General features: G+C 52.1%; 1 protein-coding gene across 3 annotated transcripts in view; it reads left to right on the top strand.

Annotated features, from left to right (window-relative positions):
* Window positions 1-3698: 3698 nt before the first annotated feature.
* FRMD6 (FERM domain containing 6) overlaps window positions 3699-20099 on the top strand; it is a 43333-nt gene continuing 26932 nt past the window's right edge. The window contains exons 1-2 of one of the 3 annotated variants that reach the window (XM_085581038.1): window positions 3699-3898; window positions 4127-4199. The gene's annotated coding sequence lies outside the window, so the exon portion shown is untranslated. Of the gene's footprint in view, window positions 3899-3968; window positions 4200-20099 lie in introns of those variants that run through there. The other 2 variants (XM_085581039.1, XM_085581035.1) reach the window with 2 other exon arrangements.

The raw sequence follows: 20099 nt of genomic DNA, 5'->3' as shown, positions 1-20099 counted from the left end.
CAGCTGCAGGAGCACGAATTGTGTTCACAGTTGAGTTTGGATTAAACAGAGGATCGAGAAAGGAAAAAACAGAGGGGAAACTCTTCTCTTGGAAAATGGAAAATCAATTCCAAGATGCGAGAAGATGACCATGAATCCATTAGGGCTGCACAAAGACAGCTTTGATTCTTCCCTGTGAGGGTGGGGAGGCCCTGGCACAGGGTGCCCAGAGCAGCTGTGGCTGCCCCTGGATCCCTGGAAGTGCCCAAGGCCAGGATGGACAGGGCTTGGAACACCCTGGGATAGTGGAAGGTGTCCCTGCCCATGGAAAGGGGGTGGAATGAGATGATTTTTAAGATCCCTCCAACCCAACCCCTTCTGGGATTCTGTGACACGTCACTTAAGCTGTGTATAGGGGAGAACACCACCCTACAAAATAACCCCCTTTTGGGGAGTAATCCATCTGCAGAGCCAGCTGGGTGGATAAAATCCACCTGTTCATGTATGATTGTCTTTAGGTTTGTAATTTAGAGTGCAGCAGCAATGCTCTGCTTCATGGAGTGGGTTTGGTTTTTGGAGGACAGCTGCCTCCTGGGATCTTCCTGCCTGTCTTTAATCCTTTAATGTGAGCTTTATGGATATTCTATCGAGCTTAGGTTTTAACAGCAAATTGAGTAGCCCCTCCCTGCCTTTGTTAAGGCAATGTTACACCTGGCCCTGCTGGTGCTGCAGGCAGAATCCATGGTGGGATCCTTTTTACCTGCCCACCAGAGCTTAAATTCTCATTTGTGCCAATTTTATCTTTTTTTTTAGTCATCAGCTGCTGGCTATGTTCAACAGTCCAGCTGCACAAATCCACTCTAAAAGTGGGAAACACCATCCAGCATCTCCCACCTGCAAGGCATTGGGTTTCTTGGGGCTTTTTGCACAGGTAAAGAGGAGATCCTGATGTTCTTCACAGCAAGGAGTGACACAGAGCTGGTTCCTCTGGTTATGTGTCTGCTTTCCTGGGCTTTCCCTGACCTGAAAATTGCATCCTACTGCACTTCAATGCTTGGTCACCTATGGAGGGAGTCGCTGTCAGGCTGTGGTGGTGTTTGCAAGGATTTCCAGGGCTTCAGCTTCCTCCTGCTCTTCCCAGAGTCTGCCCAGGCTGTTCCTTGGCTTTTGGGGCTAGTTGTCAGGAAAAAGGGGTTAAGGAGCTCCTGACATCTCTGTCCTTTCACAGGACTCCTCTCCTTGCCGAGGAGCTGGAGCAGAACATGGTTGGATTGGAAAATATTTCGAGTTCTGACTTTTAGAGCAAGGTCAGCATGCAACAGCCACGATTCCCACAAACTGTGGGGCAGGAGACCCTGCTACAGCCACCAAACCCCGCCGGGAGGGTGACAGAGGCCACCACCCCGACTGACAGAGCTGTGCAGGGAGATCAGCCTGCCCTGGGAGAAACTCTTGCCGCGGGGTGGGTAATTATACCCTCACTGGAGCAGCTCGGGGCCCTTTGATGTGGGGAGGTGGCGCAGGTATCTCGGGAGGAGGTGTCTCCACGCCAGCCGCCGTCTAGACTGCTGTGCACAGCTGGGAGGGGGTGACTCAGCCCACCCGCGTCCTCCCTTCCGAGGTGACTCCGAGTGACAACGGAATGGCAGCCCTGGACGGAGGCCACCACGCTCCCAGGAACCCGTCAGTGCCCCGGGCATGGCGTGAGCTGCTCCACACAGGCGGGTTGCTCTGCCTCCTATGGCTGCTCCATGAATGCTTCCACAGGCTCCCAAATCCACTGCATGGGATGTTTTCTCTGTATTTCAACTTATCTGTTTGCATCATAAAAGTTCAAGGCCACGTTAAGTGTTCCAGCCCGTGTTGGAAAGGGCTTGGAGCAACCTGGGGTAGTGGAAGGTGTCCCTGCCCTTGGCAGGAGGAAGAAAAGGAAGGTTGTGAGGTCCCTTCCAACCCAAACCATGGGATTCCATGATCTTATCCAATGACCAGCAATACCACCTCAGTACTGGGCATTTGCTCCCAGGCTAAACATGGTCCCACCAGCCAGGGACAAGTCGTGTCCAAGTCCTGCACAATTTGGGGTGAAACCATGAGTTAATTGGAGCATGTGTGTCACCAAAATAGCTCCTAGCAGGGAGTTGAGCTAATTAGAGTCCATTGAGGGGAAGGAGATGCCTTTCCTGTGGCAGGAGACAGCAGCTTCGTGGCTCTAATAAAGTCAGGGAGGAAAGCAGGGACGTGGTCATGGATACGGGGACGCTGCTCGTTAAGAACCTTCAGGGAAGGAACCACTTTGTTCAATTACCTGGAAATGTAGGAACATTCCCAGGCTCACAGCAGGGAGGTGTGGGCTGATGGCACCTCTGCTCTGTAGGGATATCAGCTGTAGGGTCAGCACAGCTCCTCCAGATGTGAGCAGGGGTGAATCCCACCAGCACCGGTGAGTTCCAACACAGGGACATGAAGAAAAATGCAAAATAAATTCATGCATTTTGTTCTCTATTCTCCTTGTTAGGCCTTAAATGGTTCTGTGTTTTCCATGTCCTGGGAGAGTGGTCCTGCATGCTTGGGCACCTCTGTTTTGGCTTTCCCAGCTCCCTAAACCACCCTCACAGAGAAGAATTTCTTCCCAGTATCCCATCTCTCACTGGGAAGCCATTCCCCCTTGTCCTGTCCTTCCATCCTTTGCCCCCAGCCCCTCTTCAGCCCTTTAGGTCCTGGAAGGGGCTCTCTGGAGCCTTCTTCTCTCCAGGTGAACACTCCCTCGTCTCTCAGCCTTTCCTTTTGGAGAGACAACATGCTTCCCAAATCCAGAAGAGAGGCAGACTGGAGTCTCTCTAAGGCCAGCTCCTGTGCCAGTGTTTTTCTGCTCCCTACTCGGTGTTTTTCCCACTTTTGATCTCAAGAGACGAATGGAAACATCTGAGAAGCAAATGACACCGTTCCCTCCCAGCCCTACCCCACCATGGAACCGCTCCCTCCCAGGTCCTGCACCCGTGACCTTTGGGACAATGCCATGTCCAGGGGATGAGCAGAAATTGCATTCCCCACTCTTGGTGGATTGTGAGTCTGGTCTCCCTCAGCCACGCGTCTTCTGCAATCCAACCTTGCAGAAATTCTGGCTTTCCATGATGGGGAAAAGGCTTCCCTTTCCCCCATCCTGCCCTTGGAAGGTTGGCTTAACCCAGCTCTGGATTTCTGTCTCCCACCACTCGGCCGCTCCCCTGATAAAGATCCATGTGAAACTTATCTCGCCATCTTTCATTAAAATAAACGAATTAAGCAATGCTGAGGAGCCTCTGATCCAGGCCAGCTCGGTCAGTTGGTGAATCCCTGTTTCCAAAGCATCTTCCCTCTCTGCTTACCCTCACATCAAAGGAAGGCAGGGACCAGCCCAGTCCTTGGAGCAAAGCCTGTCAAGAGATTGGGGAAACAGCTGATTTAATGCCAAGGAAATTAGTAACCAAATCAGTTCTCAGCCAAACGGCTCATCTTCTTGATCTTGGGAAAAGTGGTGTTTAAATTTTCGATCTCATGGTTTTAGACTCAGGAAATGTGATTACACATCTGTCATTATTTTACTCTTCTGTGTTGATGGCTCATATTAAACAAACCACATTCCTGCATCGCTTAGTAATCCCTGCTGTTCCCTTTCCTTGCCGAGGAGACAAGTCCCAGCTTGACATCCCCATCCCTGTTGATCACAGCTCCGCTGTGAACCAACCGGCAGAGCCGTGCTGGCTCCAGCCGCAGGAGCGTTCCCACCTCCGACCTCTTTTCTCCAAATTCCCACAATTTTGCAGCCCCCTTTCCTCCTAAACAGCGTTTGGGTGAGGAGCAGGACATCCACACCCTGCTGAGATCCATGTGTTTCTCGGAGAGGTGCTCCAGACTCCCCCCATCTTCCACCGAGCAGGTAAGAACATGCGCTTTGGGCTTGGACACCAGTCAAAAAGGGTTGGTCCTTCCAAGCAGAGCGCAATTCCCAGGGATCCCGGTGCCTCACCAGCCCAGGAGGAGGACGTGGAGAGCCCCACGGCTCCTGCGGGATGGGCTCCCAGCGGCCACGCGGGAGGAACCTGCCCTGAGAAACGCCACCTCTGCAAGGACACTGAGCTTTTCTCTTGGTGGCTTTATCTTCCAGCTGTGCTGAGACAACCCCGAGCTCGCCATGGAGCTGCTGGAAGAACCTGACTCATAGATGTTCCCAGCACCAGGTAGGAAAACGAGGGCCTGTTGCAGTGGCGTTGGGGATGGAAGGGAGTGGTGGGGACATTGGAGATGTGGGGCTGTGGTGTTGACTGAGAGGTGCCTATCCAGGTGTTTCCCATGGCTTGTGAAATCCTTCCCACCTGCTGGAAACTCAGCAGAGGCTCTCGGGGAAATCACGGTGTCGGAAAGCTTTGCCTTCTGCTGAGGACACAGTTGGCCAAGCATTGGCAGCCATGCTCCTTGTGGCCGTGTTTTTCTTTTGTTGTGGCATTTTAGCACGAGAGCTGTGCCAGGAATGGTGAAGATGCCTGGGAATTCTTGTGGAGGATGGTATGGTCTCAGGAAAACCCCGAGCTCCCGTGCAGTGCCGTTTGCTTGGATCTTGGATTTCCCCTTGGTTCTTTTGGTGTGATTTCCATCTTTTGCCTGCACCAAGCCCCGGATTTGTCCCATCCTGGCCGCTGCCAGAAGTAGAAGGCTTGGAGTGGACGAGATGTGCTCCTTGTCAGCAAAGCCACCATGTTTGTGCCTGACTGATTCCCGTGGGAGGAGTGAGGCTGGTGTGGCATCGCCCTGTTCCTGTCAAAGATTAATCCATTCGGTTAAAAACAGCTCCTTTTGTTCTCTGCCATGTGACGTGGGGAGTTTTCCTCCACCAACCCCTGCAGGACGAGAAGGGAAGGTCTTGGTGAAGTGGGATCGAAGTGAAATGGTGGTGGGAGTGGGAGGGCAAGGCTGGGTGTGGGCAGGGCACCACTCCTTGCTGTGGGAGGCCGGGTGAGGTCCTGGGGGCACCTCTGCTCCCCCCCTGCACCCAGCAGCTGGGAGGGATCCTGTTCCCTTGGCACCCAGAGCTCCGTTTTCCACAGCCACCCACCCGAGGGTGCTTTGGGCAGTGGGTGCAGCGCTCTGCCTTCGGGTCCTGGTGCCTGTTGCTTCCAAGCTTCCATATGAATGAGCTGGGATTGCTGAATCCCAAGCTGCCTGCAGCCTTTGGGTTTTTAGATATGTGTATGGCAGGTGTTCCTGGGGTGTTTTTGGCAGGGATCCCCGCTGGATTGCATGGGGTCACACACTCTGGGGATGAAGGCTCAGGAGCACTTTGAGCTTCGTGGCTGATCTTTCCTTATTTGAAATCATCTGCAAGGTTGATGTTGGCACAGATACTGTCAAACTGCTGGAGAGAGTCCAGAGGAGGCCGTGAAGGTGTTCCAAGGCTCTGGAGCCAGGTTGGGAGAGCTGGGAATGTTCATCTGGAGAGGAGAAGCTCCAGGGAGAGCTCAGAGCCCCTTGCAGGGCCTGAAGGGGCTCCAGGAGAGCTGGAGAGGGGCTGGGGACAAGGCATGGAGGGACAGGATAAGGGGGAATGGCTTCCCACTGTCAGAGGGCAGGGATGGGTGGGAGATTGGGAATTGGGAATTCCTGGCTGGGAGGAAGTGAGGGCCTGGCACAGGTTTCCCAGAGCAGCTGTGGCTGTCCCTGGATCCCTGGAAGTGTCCAAGGCCAGGATGGACACTGGGGTTTGGAGCAGCCTGGGATGGTGGAAGGTGTCCCTGTCCATGGCAGGGGGTGGAACAAGGTGATCTTTAAGGCCTCTTCCAACCCAAACCATTCCACGACTCCATGAAACTCCTCTGGACCTGGTGGAATACAGGACCAGGCTCTCTTGGCAAGCAGAGCAGCTTGGGAGGAGAGTGTGTAGCATTGCTCTTTTTAAACAATTAAGAGCTTCTCCAGCTCATTTCCTTCAATGCCCTCACAGAGCAAATCAGCTTAATTAGCAGTCTAAGTGAATAATTAATTTTCTCACAGGTTTTTTTGATAGCTGCTTTAAAGCAAGAGGCTCGAGCAGCTCCTGGCACAACCATGGCTCAGTCCTTTAGCTAGTGCCTGCAGACCCCAAGGCCCATTTATTCCCTTATGGGCAGTGGAAATGACCAAAAAAAATGGCACAAGAAGGGACCTGTGGCATGGAGAAGTTTTTCTAACAGTTTTCCACCCCCAGCATCCCATGGAGATGGGATCAATGTCCTAGCAAAGCACTGATGTGTGGCCCTAAAACCTGCTGCCCCGCCAGCTGCTAGAGACTTGAGGCTCCAAAGCCATAAAAATTAAGTTTATTTTCATATTTGCCTCTGCTTTTAATGACAGGAGGGTCTGCTGGTTGTTTAGACCTGAGTGGAGAGACTTTAATTACTACTTTGGTGCCAAGGATGTAAATACGGACTCGGGGAAGCAGCAAGGGTTATTAAAAAGAAAAGACTGTAATTGCTGGGCTCCTCCCTCTCCATCAGCTTTTCCTCTCGCTCCGGTTTGGAGAGGACCGGCTGATCCAGTCGGGCTGTCTCTGGCCAGGGGTTGCAGGCTCTCCCCGAGGAAGGGGAACATCCAGCAGCACCCACCCAAGCCAGGATGGAATCGCCTTTATCCAGGCAGAAAATCTTTGTAAAATCTGTAGAATCCCTGGGTTTTAGCATGGCCACACAGAAATGTTGGTGTTGTGAGGAGCAGGGCAGGCATTTGGGGTGGGTTTTTCCCTGGGGAGATCTTTTTTGCCATGGAAGGAACTCCCAGCCCAGCTGTAAACAGCCCCTCTCTCTCTCTCAGATGCAAGCACTGCCATGGCTTTTTTATTTTGGTTTTTTATTGTTGTTTTTTTTTTTTTTTAACGCCTATCTTTGATTTCATTTAATAATGGATGAATTATCAGAAATATGTGCTGGCAGGCAGCCCGGGTTTTGTCAGGAGGCAAACGACTTTGGTAATGTGTCGGTTGAAAACATTTTGAAAAAGAAAAAAGGGAGCGAGAACAAATAAAAAAAAAAAAAAGCAAGTCAGTGTAAGCAAAAGCCTCCGGGGGTGGGAAAAAACCTAAGCTGACTGCAGAACTTTTTTTTCTCTCCCTTTCCCTTCATGCCTGTGCTGAGGATAGGATTGTCTCACTGAACTCATCTAAGAGCACACTGTCACTCCTGTGGGGTGGAGGGGAAATATCAGGCCTATGTCCCCTGTGGAGGAGCCTTATCTCCTAGAAAAAATTTGGCACAGCCTCTTGGAGGTGGTGGGTGCAGAGATGCGATGCCCTTGACCGCATCTCAGGACTCGACCGAAGGACCCGCGGCCGTGCCCGTCCCCGGGGCGGCACCGCGGGCACGGGGAGTGGGTGCCAAGGGGAACTTTTGCCCCAGGGCTGGAGCGTGTGGGGTGAAGCAATGGCAGCCAGTCATCGGGCAGGAACGGGGCGAAGCCGGGGCGAGCAGGAGCCGGGGGAAGGCAGCACCTCCCCGGTGCCTGCTCCGACACGCCGGGCTCCCCACGGGGCTCGGCTCCTTCCGTCCCTTCTGAGCCACCCCAGCTCGGGCTGGGCAGGGAACGGAGTGAAGGCAAGACTGAGGAGAAGGGTTTGGGGGTGAGAAGTTCAGTGTGAGGCGCCCGTGGGAGCTGGGAGCCCAAAAAGCGCCTGGGTGCTCTGGGATCAGCCCAGGGAAAGGGAATGGGTTCTCCTCCTCTGAGCCACGCAGGTGAGACCCCACCTGCAGAGCTGCCTCTGGTGTCTCCAGCATCACAAAGGTGTGGGACTGCTGGAACAAGCCCAGGGAAAGTCATGGGGTTGTTCCAAGGGCTGGAGCTGCTCTGGAGCCAGGCTGGGAGAGCTGGGAATGTTCCCCTGGAGAGGAGAAGGCTCCAGGGAGACATCAGAGCCCCTTGAAGGACCTGAAGGGGCCCCAGGAGAGCTGGAGAGGGACTGGGGACAAGGGATGGAGGGACAGGACACAGGGAATGGCTTCATTGAGATGAGGGTTAGATGGGATATTGGAAAAGAATTTTTCCCTATGAGGGCGGGGAAGTTCTGGCACAGAGCAACTGTGGCTGCCCCTGGATCCCTGGAAGTGTCCAAGGCCAGGCTGGATGGGGCTTGGAGCAACCTGGGACAGTGGAAGGTGTCCCTGCCCATGGCAGGGGTGGAATGAGATGATCTTTAAGGTGCCTTCCAAGCGAAACCATTCTGGGATTCCATGACTCCACGATCCCTTTGGCCCTCCTGCTGGCTCTGGATATTTCTGATGGCTTTGGGGTTCCCGTTTGGGATCCCAACACTGGTGACACCATCACCTCCTCCCACAGCCACAGCTGCTTTGGCTGTGTCGAGGAGCATTTCCCACCTGTCCTGATTTTCAGGTGGAAATCGAGAGACAGGGAATTGCACCCTAAAGCCTGACTTCATTTCAGCTGCTTGCTCCAGCTGGTGAATTTAGCTTTGTTTCCCTCTAGAGAGGGATTTCTCCAAAGAAAGCAAAGCCCACATGAAGAAGGTCCCCACGGGATGCTCGGCCCTGGCAGATTTGGGATCAGACTCTGCGTCCTGGCAGCGTGGCTGAGGCAGGAGATTCTCCTGAGCCAGATTCCATCCCACTCCTGTGCCTGAGTCAGAGTGAGTCAGCCCTGTGGATTGCTCTCCTGCTGCCCCGAGCCAACCCAGCATATTTATTAGTTAATTAGTTTGCATTTCCTCCTCCTCTCTTCCCTTCCCTTCACAGCAAGCCCTCTCCCCCGTCTTCCCTGCAGAGCAAACTTTGGGGACCTCCATCCCATAAATATCCCCATCACCCACTCCCAAAAACATCACCCTTCCTGCAGAGAGGCCCAGCTCTTGGTCCTCTGTTGGATTAAGCTTTTTTTTTGACCCAAAGATGGGGCAACTGAGAGGTGTTTTAAAAACATTTATTTTATTTTTAGTTTCATGTGAAGGGTGAGACAATACAGCTAATATATATAATTCACGCTATTACAATCAGAAGCCAACTATTTCTAATTTACAATGCATTATAACATTTCTTGGCCTATCAGATTATCTCCCACAGTCCCCTGTCCATGCAGTGGGTGGCAGGGGGGGACCCACGTAGCTCCCAGCAGAAGATCCAGGGTCCACCCCAGCCTTTTCCCCACTAAGACCCATTTTTAGCCCTAAAATGTAAGGATTGAAGTTATTTTTCCGGCCATTTTCCCTGGCAGAGGAGGTGCACCCACAGGAAGGGTGCAGGCTGTTATTGTGACATGCCAATGAGTTCTTAGCAGAGGGGGAAGCGTGCTGAGGGTCGCAGGGAACAGGAGGAATTCTTGCAGCTTTTCAAACCATCCCCAGGGCTGGTTTTGCTCCGTATCCATGCTCTTCATAGACTCCTGGAATCCCAGGATGGCCTGGGTGGGAAGGGATCCCACAGACAGGGGTGTCACCCACCAAATCAGGACCATCCATCTCTGCTTCCCAGAGTTTGATCCCTTAGGGAAGTGCCTGAGCAGGGTCCCACGGCCTGGCTGAGCCCTACACAGCTTTGTGCTCACCAAGAAAAGTTGGAATTTAGCTAGAAACCTAGGATTTAACTGAAATCCTGATAAAAACCAGGGCTGGCTAAAAAACCTACAACTGCTCCGGCTGCTGGAGGAGAGGGATGGGAATGGAAAGAGGAATGAAGGTGGAAATGGAGATGGGAAAAGGAATAGGGATTGGGGATGGGAACAGAGATGGGAAAAGGAATAGGGATGGGGGATAGGAACAGAGATGGGAAAAGGAATAGGGGATTTGGGATAGGAACAAAGATGGGAAAAGGAATAGGGATTGGGGATGGGAACAGAAATGGGAAAAGGAATAGGGGATTTGGCATAGGAACAAAGATGGGAAAAGGAATAGGGATGGGGGATAGGAACAGAGATGGGAAAAGGAATAGGGATTGGGGATGGGAACAGAGATGGGAAAAGGAATAGGGATTGGGGATAGGAACAGAAATAGGAAAAGGATTAGGGATTGGGGATGGGAACAGAGATGGGAAAAGGAATAGGGATGGGGGATAGGAACAGAGATGGGAAAAGGAATAGGGATTGGGGATAGGAACAGGTGTAAGGATCGGGATAGAGGTGGGAAAAGGAACAGGGATGGAAATGGGAATGAGGATAGGGATGCGAATAGGGACAGGGACAAACATAATGATGGGGATGAGCATGGAGAAGGGGATGGGAATAGTGACAGAAGTGGGGATGAAAATGGCAGGAATGGGGATAGGAACAAGGATGAGGATGGGAACAAGGATAAGGAATGAACACAGGGATGGGGACAGGAACAAGCACAGGAACAGGTGTAGGGATGAGGATAGAGATGGGAAAAGGAATAGGGAAGGAAATGGGAATGAGGACAGGGACGGGAATAGGGACAAGGACAAACATGGTGCCAGAAATGGGGATGAAAACAGTGGCGGGAGTGGGGATGGGAACAAGGATAAGGATGGGAACAAGAACAAACACAGGGATGGGAACAGAATGGGGACAGGAACAGGAATAGGAATGGGAATCTGATGGGAACGGGGACAAGGATGAGGATGGAGAGAGGGAAGGGACAGAAAGGGAAAGGGAGCAGGCTCCATCCTGCTGGCTCAGCCAGCCCAGGTAATGAGCAGCTCCCGTGCCCTCGGCTGCCCCGCCGGGGTGGGGAGGGTTTTTCCAGCACTGAGGGTTTGCAAGTGAGGCACCAGAAAGCAGACAGGGAGGAGCAGGTAATTTTTATCCCCATGAACTCAGCGCTGGCATTTCACTTGGAAAACCCATGGATTATCCTGCTGTTTCCTCGCACCCTTTGTTCTTCCTCGTCCTGTTTCCCACAAGAGATGGGGAGACCTGGAGGAGCTGGGCAGTGTTGGGTTTGATAGGAATCAGGTCCAGCTCTATCTCATCTCTGCTGGAGAAAAAAAACCCTCATTTTCTTTTGCTTTACTGATAAAAGTTTAATTAGATTTAATGCAAATGATTCATCAAAGGAACACAGATTTTTTTTTTTTTTTTTGGTGAGAAGTTCATGTGTAGCCTGGGAAGGAAAGTGTTTATTGAGGTGTTCTCTGAGCAGGGTCTGCTCAGTGTCAGGAAAAGCTTTGGGGCACAAACAGGGAAAAAAATTACTTCTGCTCTGTTCCCAACTCGCTTTCCCTTCCCTGAAAGGTCTCCCTGAGCACTTGACAGCATCACACAGCCCATTGCACAAGTGACTTATATTTTCCTGCTCACCAGACCTGCAAACCTATCTCTGGGAATTGCCCAGATGGGGGGAAAAAATGGGGCCTTTGCTGGTTTTCCATGCTCTTCGTGTGAGTTCATACTCTGGGAGATCTGATTGCAAAACCAGCCCTGGAGTCAGGGAGACAGAATTCCAGGCAGGTGTTCTCACTGCACTTGGGGAGCCTCTTCTTTTCTTTTGGGGTGTGTAATTCCCTCATCTTGCTTATCTTTTCTAGAAGTGCCTCTGTAAGCCCAGAGCAAGACTTGCTGGGCAGCCAGCAGAGTTAGCAGGGCTGACAGGAACTATCTGATCCCCCAAAATTAAAGGGAATGACAGTGTGGGAACAGCTTGGAGTGTGAGTAGCTTGTGCTATGAAAAAATTCACCTCAGCTTTGTATCCTGATGGATTTAAAGCATGTAAAAGACTCAGGAGGGGCTGCCACCACCACCATGGTTTTTATTTACAATCCCAAGGGAGCTGATCCTGCTGGGATGGGGCTATGGAGGGGAAAGGATCTCTCTGCACAATTCCCCCCACCCGTGAAAACCCCTGGAAATAGAAAACAAAATGATGCTGTGTTTCTTGCCCTTCCCAAAAATAATCCCAAATCCTCTGGAACACCGTGGGTGGAGGCTGTGCTGCTTATCCAGCTTCTCCCCAGTCTCCTGCAGATGTTTGCAGGAATGAGGTGCTTAGGGCAGCCAAATTCCCCCCCAAAAAACCCCAACGTGGGGAATGGGGCCCATGGATGCTGCAACTCAAGGATTCTGGAGAGCCTCGGGCTGAGGGGCAGCCATCCCCCCAGGAATCAGACATTCCCAAGAGCAGATAAAAGGGATTGGGGCTGGCTGCCTGCCCGTGGAAAATCCCAGCCCAATCTTCTCACCTGGAGCTGTTTGCAGACTCTTCTCCCCCATTAGCATAAGCAAAGCTGCCTCCATGCCATGCCGCCTTCCATCCCCGCTCAGCTGCCGCTCCTGTTGGGATTTGAGGCTGTTTTTAATGTCATTCCCTCCTTCCCCGTGGCACCTGGAGCAGGACCAGCCTGGCATGTCCCAGCCATGGACAGACAGACATGTCCCAGTGGCTTTTCACCAGCTGGGCACCAGCAGCCCCAGCCCTGCCCCGCAGCCGGGGCGCCCATCCCATGGGTCAGCCAGGGAAATTCCCTGCCAGCATTCCCTGGGCTGGCCACTCCTGCTGGGTCCTTCTTGGAACCCTGAGAATTGCTGAGAATTTCAGACTTTCTGTGCTGACAGACTCTGACCCCCAGGAGAACTCTGCATTGACCTGAGGCCGTGGAGAAGCTTCCAGAATGGAATGGCAGAGCTGGGATTGTGGGGGTGGATTTGAATAGAAGTGTGTGATATCACAAGGTTGAAAACTCAGAGTTTGAGGTTTTAGAATATAGTAATATATGTAAAGCAAGATGGAGGTTTTAGGGTGAAGGCTGTTCCTTCTTCTTCCCCTTCTTCTTCACCTTCTTCTCCACCTTCTTCTCCATGGGTTTGGGTGGTTTTGTGTAATTGGATAAAAAATCCCACATTGCAGGCATGAGTGGTTGGTTATTGGGTTAGAAGTGAAAATAATTGAGGTGTCATTTCTTAATTGGACAGTTTATCCTTCAAAGGCTTTGTAGAGAGAGATGGGGCTCCATTTTTAGTTTGTCAGAGTGAAGTGCTGCAGAAGTGAGACTGTAACAGAGATACCAACTAACAAACATGAGTCCCAACAAGAAATTCCATCTCACAAATTTAATCCTGACCCTGGCAAAAAAGAAGCAAAGAATCTGCAGGTGCTGTGGGAATGATCCTTTTGCACCCCTAAACATCCACCTTTCCAGCTCACAGCAAAAAAAAACCCCAAAACCATCATCCAACCCCCAAACACTGCTGCACGTTGCAAACCTGAAGGCGTCGAAATAATCGATCTGCAGGTGTTTAGAACCCATTTGCATCATGCAAAGATATTATTAATTGCCAATTAGTATTCAAACAGCACTAATGGCACCTGGGACAGGGAGGGAACATGCTGCTGGGCTCCTGCAACTGGAAAAACACCCAGCCCTGTGTAATTAAAGGTTTTCTCCAGGCTCACCCCACCCGGCTGGCCTGGGCACTTGTGTGGGGAGCTTCCCACGCCGCTGGCACGGGGCAGCTCCAGGATGGGGCAGCTCCAGGATGGGATTCTGCTGTCCCACAGATGTGTTGTCCTTTCCTGGGATGCCTGGGGAGAAAAGGATCTCTCCATGATGTGTGGAAGGAGCAGCACAATTCCAGGAGCGACCCCTGCACGGGGTGATTGGGGTGTTTGAGGGATGAGATGTGGATTAGGTTTAGGTTTAGGCTGGGTGTGAAGCCCAGTTGAAGGGAGGGCAGGTCTGGTTTTTCTTCATGGAACAGTTTGAGGTGCATCCCTGTCATAAACACAGCCATGGGAATGGGATAAATCCAAGCTGGCTCTGCAGGTAGGGTTGTTTGCTGAGCTTGGAGGTGGAGGAATGGAAAAAGCTCTTTGTGCCTCGGAAACTGTTCTGATTATACCTAAAACCCAGAGATTTATACTGGGAAAAAGAACCTGGGAGTGTCATTGCTCTGCTTTGTTCAGCTGCTGGCCTCCTAGGAGCGCTGGCTGGGCAGATCCATGTCTGCAGGAGCATTCCATGAGAAACTGGGAAAGCCTTGGGCACAGGGAATTATTGTAAATGCAGACGAATCCAATGGGAAAAAATGATGATGTCTGACTCAATTCAGAAGGCTGAATGATTTCTTTATTATAACTATGCTAAAATACATTAATATACTATATAAAAGGAGGATGCTAAAACTACATAGTACTTTCTTTGATTCTAACACAACTCGTGACCCTCTCTGAGTCCAGCCCCAGGTGGATTGGGTTGGGTTGGATTGGTTTGGATTGGGTTGGGTTGGATTGGATTGGATTGGATTGGATTGGCCATCAGGCTCAAACAATCCTCACCAGAATCCAACCAAGCAATCTCCCCAGGGAAACAACTCTCCAAATACATTCCACATGGGAAAAACAAGGTGCAGAAACAGAAATTGTTTTCTCTTTCATTTCTCTGTGTGCACCTCTATGAAAAATCCTGAGAGAGAGAGAGAAATGTGCTGCCACAGGGAATATTGCTGGAAAGAGGGGAAAACCCCCACTGTGGGCGAGGGGGGATGAGGAGGTGGCACCAGCCTTCACCCAGGGGCAGAGCCTGTGCCAGGCACAGGAGTCTTGGCTGCTCCAGGGAGGGATGCTGCAGCTCCTTCCTCACACACAGAGCACAAAATGGGGAACTTTGTGATTTTTTTTTTTTTTTGTAGTTTTATCTGGGTGGGGATTTTTGGTTTGGGGGTGATGAGCCAAGCAGTTGGTGTCGGGGTAAGCCCTGGGGAGCTCCAGGCTCTCAGAGCACCACGGGGCTGGTTGGAGAGAGCCCTGAATTCCTGCTCTGACAGCCCAAACCCTTCTTTTCTTCAAGGCAGCATCTTCCTAATCACTGGTGCCATAAAACAAGTTGCTCCAAGTGTGTGCTGAGGGTTTGTGGGAATCTGGGGTGTGGGATGTGTTGCCACATCCAGTGCGAGGATTTGGGGTGCAAATGGATTCAGACTGCCAGAGGTCAGGGTTAGATGGGATTTTGGGAAGGAATTCTTGTCTGTAAAGGTGCTGAGGCCCTGGCACAGGTGCCCAGAGCAGCTGTGGCTGCCCCTGGATCCCTGGCAGTGCCCAAGGCCAGGCTGGACAGGGCTTGGAGCAACCTGGGATGGTGGAAGGTGTCCCTGCCATGGCAGGGGTGGCACTGGATGAGCTTTAAGGTCCCTCCCAACCCAAACCATTCTGGGATTCCATAATCAGGGGAGTTGGCTGTGGGGGGCTTGATTAGCTGGGATGGCTGAGTCTGGGGACTCCCCTCTGCAAAGCACCAAATTTAGGGGATCCCTTGAGAACAAGGGGCCTAAGGGCTGAGTTTGCACCAGGAAAGATGCAAAGGGCGAGCCCCACACTGCAAAAATTCTTGGCTGGAGATGGAGGCATCTGTCCCTGGGCTTTGGAGCAGGATGGGATCTGGGGTGAGCCAGGATTGGGTTTATTGGATGGGATAACACAGCAGGACCCTCTGCAAAAAAAAAAAAAAAGCATTAATTTTAAATACAGCAGGTGCTGCTGGAGCAGTTGGGAGTGGTGCCACAAGCAGGGTGGCAGCGGGGTGAAAGTTTCCCAGTGTTTTCCTGGGATGCCCACAGCATCCTTCACCCCTTTCCTTCTTTCCTTCAGGGAAGGCCTTGGACAGAGAAATGTTGGCACAGAATTGTGCAAACACGAGGTGGTCAAGGCTGAACAAAGAACACCTGGGATTTCTCCCTCATTGCCCATCGCTGGCTTCCAGGAGCTTTATTTTTAGTATTTTCTTTAAAAAAAAAAAATTAAAATTGGATTTGGATTGAAATAATTTGGATCATTGAAATCATTTGGATCATTGAAATAATTTGGATTTAGATTTAAATAATCTCCTGGGGTGGATGAGAGTCAGGGCTCTGCACTTCATGCCCCTGCAATACGGGGTGTCAGGGTTCTCCTTTAAACCTCTGTTTCTCAGGGCTTTATATCTGGATCATAAAAATTCAGAGGGAGGAAAAAAGGAATCACACAGAAGGAGGTGGCAGCCACAGCTGCTTTTGGTTTGTTGTGCTGACAGAGCTCATAAACAGCTTGGTTTGGAAGTGGGGAGGGCCAGGTCCAGCTGCTGTGGGATGTTTGGGGCAGGAACCCAGGGATTTCCAGGGTGCTGTGAAAATGTGAGCTCGTGGGGCGCTGGATTGAGGTTTTGGTGATGGGGCCTTGCCCTGATAATCCCACAGACACAGGTCCCACCCTGGAGGGGAGGGCTGCTGTACCCACTGCTGGGGTGGGACCCCAAAATGGGCCAGAATCCTAAAATCCCAGAATTATTTGGGTTGGAAGGGACCTTCAAGACCATCCAGTTCCAACACCCCCGACAGAGGCAGGGACTCATTCCACTCTCCCAGTTTGCTCCAAGCCCCATCCAACCTGGCCTTGGACACTTCCAGGGATGGGGCAGAGGTTTTTTGGAGCTTCCAGGGCAGCAAGGGACATTTTTGGGGTGGCCCAGATCTGTCCCCAAATCTGTGATTCCTTCTTCTTGCCTTGCACCAGCTCCCAGACACAACCCTGGGGAAGGGTGAGCAAACTTCCCTCCCAGTTTGCTTTAATGGAACCTGGGCTCCTGCTGACAATCCCGGCTTCCCCAGAGCCTGGGAGGGGAGGGAGGGCTCTAAACATGGAGAAAATTCCCTTCTGGAGTCTAAACATGGAGCAAATTCCCTCCTGGAAGTGCAGGAGTCAACAATTCCCTCATCCACCCATGGTGGATGGCTCAGGAACTTCACCCTGGGAGCTCCCATCCTCTGGGATGGAAATCATCTGGTCTGGGGCACATCCCTGAGCCTGGCTGTCCTTGGTGTCCCCTCAGCCCATTCAGGTGTCCTGCACATCCCAGACACGAGGGAATGGTGTCACTTCTGGGCCACATTTTCCAGAAATTCAATGAGGTGGTGGTCTGGGCGAGACAACGTTCTTCCAGGAGGGGCTTTACTGCCTTCCCGAGGGATAAACACTTTTGGAGCATAATAAATACTTTTGGAGGGATAAATACTTCTCAGCCCTGCTGGGTGAAAGCTGGGGATGATGTTTTCACCATTCAGACACGGGCTGGGAGCAGCGTGTGGAGCTGGCAGGGGGAAACCTCTGGAGATCCACAGCTGCTGCTTCCTGGGGGAGTGGCGTGTCTGGGAAAGGTTTCCACTGAAAGTTGCCCTTCAAACCAAACCAAAACAAAATTATGCCTTTTCCTGCTGCAGAGGAGGGAGGGAGGGCAGCGGGAATCATGGAATGCCAGAATGGTTTGGATTGGAAGGGACATTAAAGACCATCTCATTCCAAACCCCTGCCATGGGCAGGGAAAGTTTCCACTAGCCCAGGTTGCTCAGGTTTTATATATAAATGGCAAAATGCTATATATATAAAAATATTATATATATATTATATTATACAAAATGCGTAATATAAATTTATAAAAATATCATATATAATAGTATTTAATATTTAATAATATATAATATTTCAATATAAATGTACATCCACATATCCACAGGCTTTCCCTGCCAAAGGAGCACCCCAAAATCCTGTCTGGAAAAATGCACCGCTGCAACAATGCACTGTGGTTCTGCAAGCCCTCAGATGCATTCGCTCGCTTGCAGGTTAACCAGAACGTTCCTGAGCTCTGCCATTAACTTACAGCTAAATAAGCAAATAAACACATAAATAAAGTGTGGGAGACATTCCCAATCCATGACCAAAGCTGGGGGGGTTTCAAGGTTTTTGGGGACGTGGTGCCAGCTCCAGACTGTCCCATGGGTGCCAGAGCACTCAGTGCCACCTGTCCAGTGAGATTCCCCAGGGAACCACACTGGGATAAAGCCCAGCCAAAGCCTGTGCTGGCTTCAGAGCTGGTGTCCAGTGCTGGTTCACTGTGCAGCCCCAAAAATGGGGATTTTAGCCCTGGGGGGTGGGATGGAATGAGGGAGGGGGAAGGAGAGGCCCAAAGAGAAAAAAGGGGGTGACCACAGTGGAGGGGTACAGGGATATGGGACCCAGGGAGCTTGGAGACCCTGGGAGCTCAGGGATCCAGGGAGCTCAGGACCTGGGGAGCTTGGAGCTCCCAAAATCTGGGGTGCCAGGGAGCTCAGGGAGCTTGGAGACCCCAAATCTGGGGTGCCAGGGAGCTCAGGGAGCTTGGAGACCCCAAATCTGGGGTGCCAGGGAGCTCAGGGATGTGGAAACCCCAAATCTGGGGTGCCTGGGAGCTCAGGGATGTGGGGAGCTTGAAGACCCCAAAATCTGGTGTGTCTGGGAGCTCAGGGAGCTTGGAGACTCCAAATCTGGGGTGCCTGGAAGCTCAGGACCTGGGGAGCTTGGAAACCCCAAAATCTGGTGTCCCTGGGAGCTCAGGGGGCTTGGAGACCCCAAACCTGGGGTGCCTGGAAGCTCAGGACCTGGGGAGCTTGGAGACCCCAAATCTGGGGTGCCTGGAAGCTCAGGGGCGTGGGCAGCTTGGCTGCAGCTGTCTGGCTCCGGTGTGCCATTAATAAACACAGAGGGATTAATGAGCCCTTTGAGGGAGCCCATTAGGCAAACATTAGCCCAGCTATGGATCCTCCTGGAGGCCGCCTCAGTCCATTTCATAAAAATCAATTTTGCTTTTGGGTGGGTGCGGGGAGAGGCCGCCGTGGAGGCTTCAAAAAGCAGAGGAGTTGCACAAATCCTGCCTGGCAGTGCTGGCACCTTTGGAACCCCTTGTGTGAGGCGCCTGCTTTGATCCAAGCCCAACACCCCGCTGTCGGTGCTCCCAGGACTGGGGTTAGGCCGTGTTTTTCCTGGTGGGAAGCGATTCCCGCTGGCTCCAATGGGATTTTCAGCCCAAACTCCAGGCAGGGGCTGTTGGCACCAGTCCTGGCACCCCTGGGGTGCCACAGTGAGTGTGGGAATCCAGAGCTTCCCTCTGGCTGCCCTGGGACCCTGGCAGGGGTCAGGAACCCCCTGGACAGAGCCCCAGAGACACTGGCTGTGATCTCTGGCCATGGAAAAGAGTTTTCAATCTTACAGCATGAATTACCAGCTCTGAGTGTTTGATATCAGTAATAATTAAGTGTGGCACGGATGCAAAAGTAAAATTTTAGGATTCTAGATCCTAGACCCTTTGAGGGGTCCAAAGGGGACAAGGTGGAGGAAATTGGGTGTGCCTTGTCCTTTTTCTCCTTCTCCATGCCCTCCATGTGTCACTGTGGTGTTGGCATTTTTCTGTTGGTTCAGGCTGGGGACACACTGTCCAACGTAGGTGACAGATATTGGCACGTTCTTGTAAATCCAGCCCAGGGAGTTTCTGGTATTGAATGTTTGTCACATCCCACTGAGGGCAGAGCCCCACACGCTGCCCTGCAGGACAGAGCTGGGCAGGGCAGCAGAACATGTGAGAGATAAACAGAATAAACAACCTGGAAACCAGCACAGACCAATTATGGCTTCTGCTTTGGCAGCGGGGCTGACAGACAGAGACTTTCTACAATCTCAGAATCATCAATAGCTCAGATTCCGACAAGTGAGGTTAGGGGGATGTGGAAGTGGTGAATGGAATGAGATGGGCTTTGAGATCCAACCCAAATTATGGAAACGTGGAATGATTTGTGCCATGGAATGATCTGTGCCATGGAATGATCTGTCTCCAGCTGCTCCAGGCTCCTGGAGCCTGGTGGGAGCAGGGATGCTCAGCATAAACCCCTGGTGCTGCTGGGCTCCAAGGGGGCTCTGCTTTTCCCTGCTTTGGATTCCCAAACCCTCTCCCCTTCGGCATCCACCCCTTTTCCGGCCAAACGCAGCGCTGACCTTGGCCGGGAGGGCCCGGAGCGCAAACAGCTCTGCGGAGCAGCAGTAAATCATTGATGGGTGATGCCTGATGGACACGCGGGCCCACGGCCAAGCTCCGGGGGCTCCCTGGGCTGCTCTGTCCCCAGGGATGGAGGAGGGGACAGGGTGGCCCCGGCTGGCTTTGCCCTGCTGCAATCTCCTGTTTACGAAGCACGAGGCCGGTGTCTTGTTTCCAAAGAGGAGCCTGCCTCTTTTCCCTGGGGATGGAATCGGCACCGGCAGAGCGGTGAGGGGGAGGATTAGGGTTAGGGTTATTCAAAAAGCACCCCCAGAAAGCTGTGCTAGCACCAGGGTTGCTGCAAACCGTGCCAAGGAAAGCACATCCCGGCAGGGCGGTGCCACCCCAGG

The sequence above is a fragment of the Lonchura striata genome, chromosome 5 (genome assembly GCF_050655825.1).
Source record: "Lonchura striata isolate lonStrDom1 chromosome 5, ASM5065582v1, whole genome shotgun sequence".
NCBI classification, from domain to species: domain Eukaryota; kingdom Metazoa; phylum Chordata; class Aves; order Passeriformes; family Estrildidae; genus Lonchura; species Lonchura striata.
The sequence above is the reverse complement of the archived record's forward strand: the minus strand, read 5'-3'. Positions and strand labels throughout refer to the sequence as shown.